The 6,169-nt window shown below is 36.4% G+C and overlaps 1 pseudogene; it reads right to left on the bottom strand.

Moving 5' to 3' along the window:
- Positions 1–4,273: 4,273 nt before the first annotated feature.
- Positions 4,274–5,825, bottom strand: LOC132352425 (nucleoporin p54-like; annotated as a pseudogene).
- Between the last annotated feature and the right edge of the window lie 344 nt (positions 5,826–6,169).

Here is a 6,169-nt window from a genome sequence, read left to right as displayed (position 1 = left end):
CTTCCAACAAACAAAAGTCCAGGACCAGATGGCTTCACAGGCTAATCCTACCAAACATTTAGAGAAGAGCTAACACCTGTCCTTCTTTTTTTTTTTTTTTTTTTATAAATTTATTTATTTATTTTTGGCTGTGTTGGGTCTTCGTTTCTGTGCGAGGGCTTTCTCCAGTTGTGGCAAGCGGGGGCCACTCTTCATCGCGGTGCGCGGGCCTCTCACTGTCACAGCCTCTCCCGTTGCGGAGCACAGGCTCCAGATGCTCAGGCTCAGTAGTTGTGGCCCACAGGCCTAGCCGCTGCGTGGCATGTGGGATCTTCCCGGCCCGGGGCACGAACCCGTGTCCCCTGCATTGGCAGGCGGATTCCTAACCACTGCGCCACCAGGGAAGCCCCACACCTGTCCTTCTTAAACTCTTACAAAAAATTGCAGAGGGAGAACATTCCCAAACTTGTTCTACAATGCCACCATCATCCTGATACCAAAACCAGACAAAGATATCACAAAAAATTTACAGACCAATATCACTGATGAGCATAGATGCAAATATCCTCAACAAAATACTAGCAAACAGAATCCAACAGCACATTAAAAGGATCATACACCATGGTCAAGTGGGATTTATCCCAAGAATGCAAGGGTTATTCAATATACACAAATCAATCAATGTGATACACCATATTAACAAATTAAACAATAAAAAGCATATGATCATCTAAACCAATGCAGAGAAAGTGTTTGACAAAATTCAACACCTGTTAAATGGGTTTTTATGATAAAAACTCTCAGAAAGTGGGCATAGAGTGAACCTACCTCAACATAATGAAGGCGATATTTGACAAAACCCACAGTAAACATCATTCTCAATTTTGAAAAACTGAAAACATTTCCTGTAATATCAGGAACAAGACAAGTGTCCTGCCACTGTTATTCAACATAATTTTGGAAGTCTGACACACAGCAATCAGAGGATTAAAGGAAATAAAAGAAACAAAAATTGGAAAAGAAGTGAAACTGTCACTGTTTGCACGTGACATGATGCTATACATAGAAAATCCTAAAGATGCTACCAGAAAACTACTAGAGCTAATCAATGAATTTGGTAAACTTGCAGGATACAAAATTAATGAATGGAAATCTCTTGCATTCCTATACTCTAACAATGAAAAATCAGAAAGAGAAATTAAGGAAACAATCCTATTTACCATCATAAAATACATAGGAATACACCTACCTGAGGATGCAAAGGACCTGTACTCAGAAAACTATAGAACACTGATGAAAGAAATCAAAGCTGACACAAACAGATGGAGAAATATACAATGTTCCTGGATTGGAAGAATCAATATTGTGAAAATGACTATACAATGCAAAGCAATCTACAGATTCAATGCAATCCCTATCAAATTACCAGTGGCATTCTTCACAGAATTAGAACAAAAAATTTTACAATTTTTATAGAAGCACAAAAGACACTGAATAGCCAAAACAATCTTGAGAAAAAAACAGAGCAAAATGGAGATGGCGAATTCAGGCTTCCTGACTTCAGACTATACTACAAAGCTACAGTCATCAAGACAGTATGGTACTGGCACAAAAACAGAAATATAGATTAATGGAACAGGATAGAATGCTCAGAGATAAACTCACGGACCTCTGGTCACCTAATCTTTGACAAACGAGGCAAGGGTACACAATGGAGAAAATGGAGTCTCTTCAATAATTGGTTCAGGGAAAACTGATCAGCTACATGCAAAAGAAGAAAATTAGAACACTATCTAACACCATACACAAAAATAAAGTCAAAATAGATTAAAAACATAAATGTAAGACCAGACACTATAAAACTCTGAGAGGAAAACATAGGGAAAACACTATTTGCCATGGTTTACCACAGTGAGATCTTTTTGGAACCACCTCCTAGAGTACTGAAAATAAAAACGAAAATAAACAAATGAGACCTAATTAAATATAAAGCTTTTGCACAGCAAAGGAAAACATAAAAAAGATGAAAAGAGAACCCTCGGAATGGGAGAAAATATTTGCAAATGAAGAAATGGATGGATTAATCTCCGAAATATACAGACAGCTCATGGAACTCAATATCAAAAATCCAACAACCCAATCAAAAAATAGGCAGAAGACCTAAATAGACATTTCTCCAATAAGGCATATATATGGCCAAGAGGCACATGAAAAGATGCTCTACATCACTAATTATTAGAGAAATGCAAATCAAAACTACAATGAGGTATCACCTCACACCAGTCAGAATGGGCATCATCAAAAAATCTACAAACAATAAGTGCAGGAGACAGTGTGGAGAAAATGGAAACTTCTGTTGGTGAGAATGTAAATTGATAGAGTCACTGTGGACAACAGTATGCAGGTACATTAAAAAACTAAAAATAGAACTACCATATGACCCAGCAATCCCACGACGGGACATCTATCCAGAGAAAACCATAATTCAAAAAGACACATGTACCCCAATGTTCACTACAACAGTATTTACAATAGCCAGGCCATGGGAACAACCATGGATATGGTTGATAAAGAATGGAATGGATAAAGAAGATGTGGTACATATATACAATTAAATATTACTCAGCCATAAAAAGAAATGGAATTGGGTCATTTGTAGAGAGGTGGATGGACCTAGAGTCTGTCATACAGAGTGAAGTAAGTCAGAAAGAGAAAAACAAATATCTTATATTAATGCATATATGTGGAATCTAGAAAAATGGTACAGATGAACCTATTTGCAGGGCAGGAATAGAGACTTAGATGTAGAGAATGGACATGTGGACATGGTGGGGGGAAAGGGGAGGGCAGGATGAATTGAGAGATCAGGATTGACATATATACACTATCATGTGTAAAATAGATAGCTAGTGGGAACTTGCTGTATATCACAGGGAGCTCAGTTCGTTGCTCTGTGATGACATATATGGGTGGGATGGGGAGGGGTGGGAGGGAGGTCCAAGGAGGAGATATAGGTATACATATAGCTGATTCACTTCATTGTACAGCAGAAACTAACACAAAACTGTAAAGCAATTATATTCCAATAAAATAATGAATAAGTAATTAGAATCAGAAACCTAATATTGTGGGGCTCTGATTTGGGCAAAGGCTTGGGCTAGGTGGGAGATAAAACAGAAGATGTATAAACATTGCTTCTGATCTGAAAAGGAATCTGATCTGGCTAGGACCCAGGATTCAAAACTGTTAACCATATCAGCACCATTTAATGACTAAAGGATTTTGGATGGAATATTAAAAAAAAGAAAAATAAGAACAATCATGGAACTTAATTATTCCTTTGAGAGTTAGAAACTTCTGCAAATGAGTCTTGGCTTATATAAGCAGTGTATTTAGGTAGAAATAACTTTGAAACTGGATATGTTTTAATTCAACAACTAACTTTTATTTTTATATAAAAAGTATTTACAATCAAGAATTTATTTCTTTTCTTTTCTTTTTTTTTTTTTTTTGCCCTTGAGGCTTGCAGGATCTTAGTTCCCTGACCAGGGATTAAACCCGCACACTCAACAGTGAAAGCACAGAGTCCAAACCACTGCCAAGGAATTCCCATCATCTTTTTTAGAAATAAAACGTTTCAAAAAACAAAAAAGTTAAAAAAATGTAATTTTGTTATATCCTAATTGCTTAGGTGTGTTCTTTAAATTCCAAATAAGTAAAATAATATGAAAATATATTTTCAAATCTTTATAGAATGAAAAGAAACCATATTAATCATTAAATACTCCTGGATTTTCTTTACTCCTCCTATAGATGAATTCACAACGGTAAAAACTGATGCACATTTACATTCTGAAGTACAAATTCCCAGCAGCCAAGTAATTATACAGTTTATTTTGTTATGTGCAAAGTAGGCATTCATATTTACTTGCTATTTAAAGCAGAGTACAGGCTCAATGAAGAATAATCATTAAACACTGATTATTTTTAAGAACAATGCTGTTGTAAAAATGTACAATAGTACATATTTTTGGTAATTATGTACTTCTTTTTTAAAGTAATTACAGCTTTTATAATAGATGTAAATCTTTGGAAGGCTATCTCTGAAGAGCAGTGAAATGACTGCTATTTCAGATTTGATGAATGATAATTTGTCAGTAACCTTCTCAAAAACCAAGTCAGGGGGAGGTTTGTTTGTTTTTTTTTTCTCCTCCATGTGGTCAGTTTCATTCTTAAGGATGGTCTGATATAACAAGATGTATTTCACAAACCTTTAACACAAGTTTGTGAAATGTCAACTGAAGGCACCACCTCTGATGTGGATGGTTTCATTCAGTCCATGTTCTACCAACTTACCTTCTAGGTCATCTTTTATGATGTTAATCAAGTGGCTACGGTATTCCTGTTGTTGTTTCAAATGCTGCTTGATTTTTTGTAACAGGTCTGCATCTATGTAATATGTTTCTTCAGATTTGACTGCTCCAAAATGATTCTGCATCATGATTTGGGACATCAGTTCATGTACTCAGTCCTTAAACTGAGTAGGGTATTTAGTTCACAATGAAATGTATCTAGCTGAATTTCATCAGCTTGGATGGCATATACACTTTTCCTCTGAATTTCCTGTTTGATTAGGGCCTGAAGATTCTATGGGAAAGTCCATGAGTTTCCTCTTATATTGTGCAATTTTGGCCATAGTAGTAGTTGTGGTTTAATTCTTCTGTAATTCACCAATATCTTCAGATATGATATCTAATCTGGTCTGATGCTGCTTAGTCATCTGATCTTGAAACTTCAGTCTTCAAAAGAGTTCTTTGAAACCCACCATTGGTACAGGAATTAAGTTTTCAGAATCAGGGTTATCCACTTTGACTTGCTCCCAGATAATAGGATCAACATCAGCAGGAGGATTCTGTAAAAGCTGTTCGATCTGTGCAGGAGAATGTTCTATTCAAGTCATAGAAAGCATTACACAAAGTTGCTGCAACTGTGTTTTTATATTGGTTTGTTCAAAATGGGCATATATTATTGTAGCTGGGACTCTTCTTGAAGTACCATTTGGAGAACGCTCAACAACATAAATGACAACTTCTGTCTGATTATCTGACAATGCTTTAATATCCTCTACATTTACAGTAAGGTTCTGGTTTCCTCCCAAAATTTTATGCAATGATTCTACCAATTGCTGTTGCTGGCTTTGAATATCTGTTTCTTTTTTGTTGAAAACTAAAACCACTAGCCCATCTTCATGTTTATTATTGGGCAAACAACTATAACCTACTGCCTTAAACCAGCAAAAGGGATTTTCTTGTTTGAATTCCGTTGGTGGAATGTTACTGTTAAAATTTCCTTTTTCTGTTCCCCAAAAGACCTGTAGTTAATTCCATTTTGCCAAAATAGCATCTCTCTCATCTCCCAGTAGTATTGGAACAGAAAGAGCACTTGCAGTGTTTATCAGTTGTTTGAACTGGGCAGGAGCTTTTGTAGGCTGAATGAAGAGACCACCTAATGTAGTTTGTTTCTGCCACTGCTGCTATTTATTAAATCCTCCAAATCCAAGTCTAGTTACCAAGTCATTACCTAAACCATACTAGCTCCAGTTGTTGTGCCAAAACGAGTACCAAATCCAAAACTTTACTCTGAGTACCACCAGAGAGTCCAGTAATGCTTGTATTAGCTGGAGCAGAAAAACTGAATGCAGAACCTGCTGTTGTAGATGTTGTCCCAAAAGCTCCAAATGCACCCGTGGGGGCCTCGGTGGCTGCAGCAGTACCCGAGGTGCCTGAGGGAGTCCCAGATTTGAAGGCTGTGTTGCAGGGAGCAGGGGAATAAGGTGCTGCTCCCATGACACTCAGTGCACTCCCCAACAGCTAGCTTTTAAAATGATTATTTCAGTATCCTTTTTTTGTAAAAAAAAAAGAATAAATTACAAATCTATCCCATAAAATGTTGACATTTTTGAGATATGCATAGATATAACCTGGTCATTATCAGAAGCTTAACATATTTTAGTTATATTCCTTTTAGGATTTGTGATCTGATTTTTCACCATTAAGTGCACTTTTATTAGGTACCTGTTGTGTGATAGAAAGTATTTTATTTTTAGGAATTCAAATAAAAAATTACCTAGTGTTTACACTCCAGAGACTTAAAGCCCAGAAGACAAATATATACATGAAAACCACAATGT

This window comes from Balaenoptera ricei, chromosome 18, assembly GCF_028023285.1.
Source record: "Balaenoptera ricei isolate mBalRic1 chromosome 18, mBalRic1.hap2, whole genome shotgun sequence".
NCBI lineage: Eukaryota > Metazoa > Chordata > Mammalia > Artiodactyla > Balaenopteridae > Balaenoptera > Balaenoptera ricei.
Note: the sequence above shows the minus strand (reverse complement) of the source record. Positions and strands in the feature narration are given on the sequence as shown.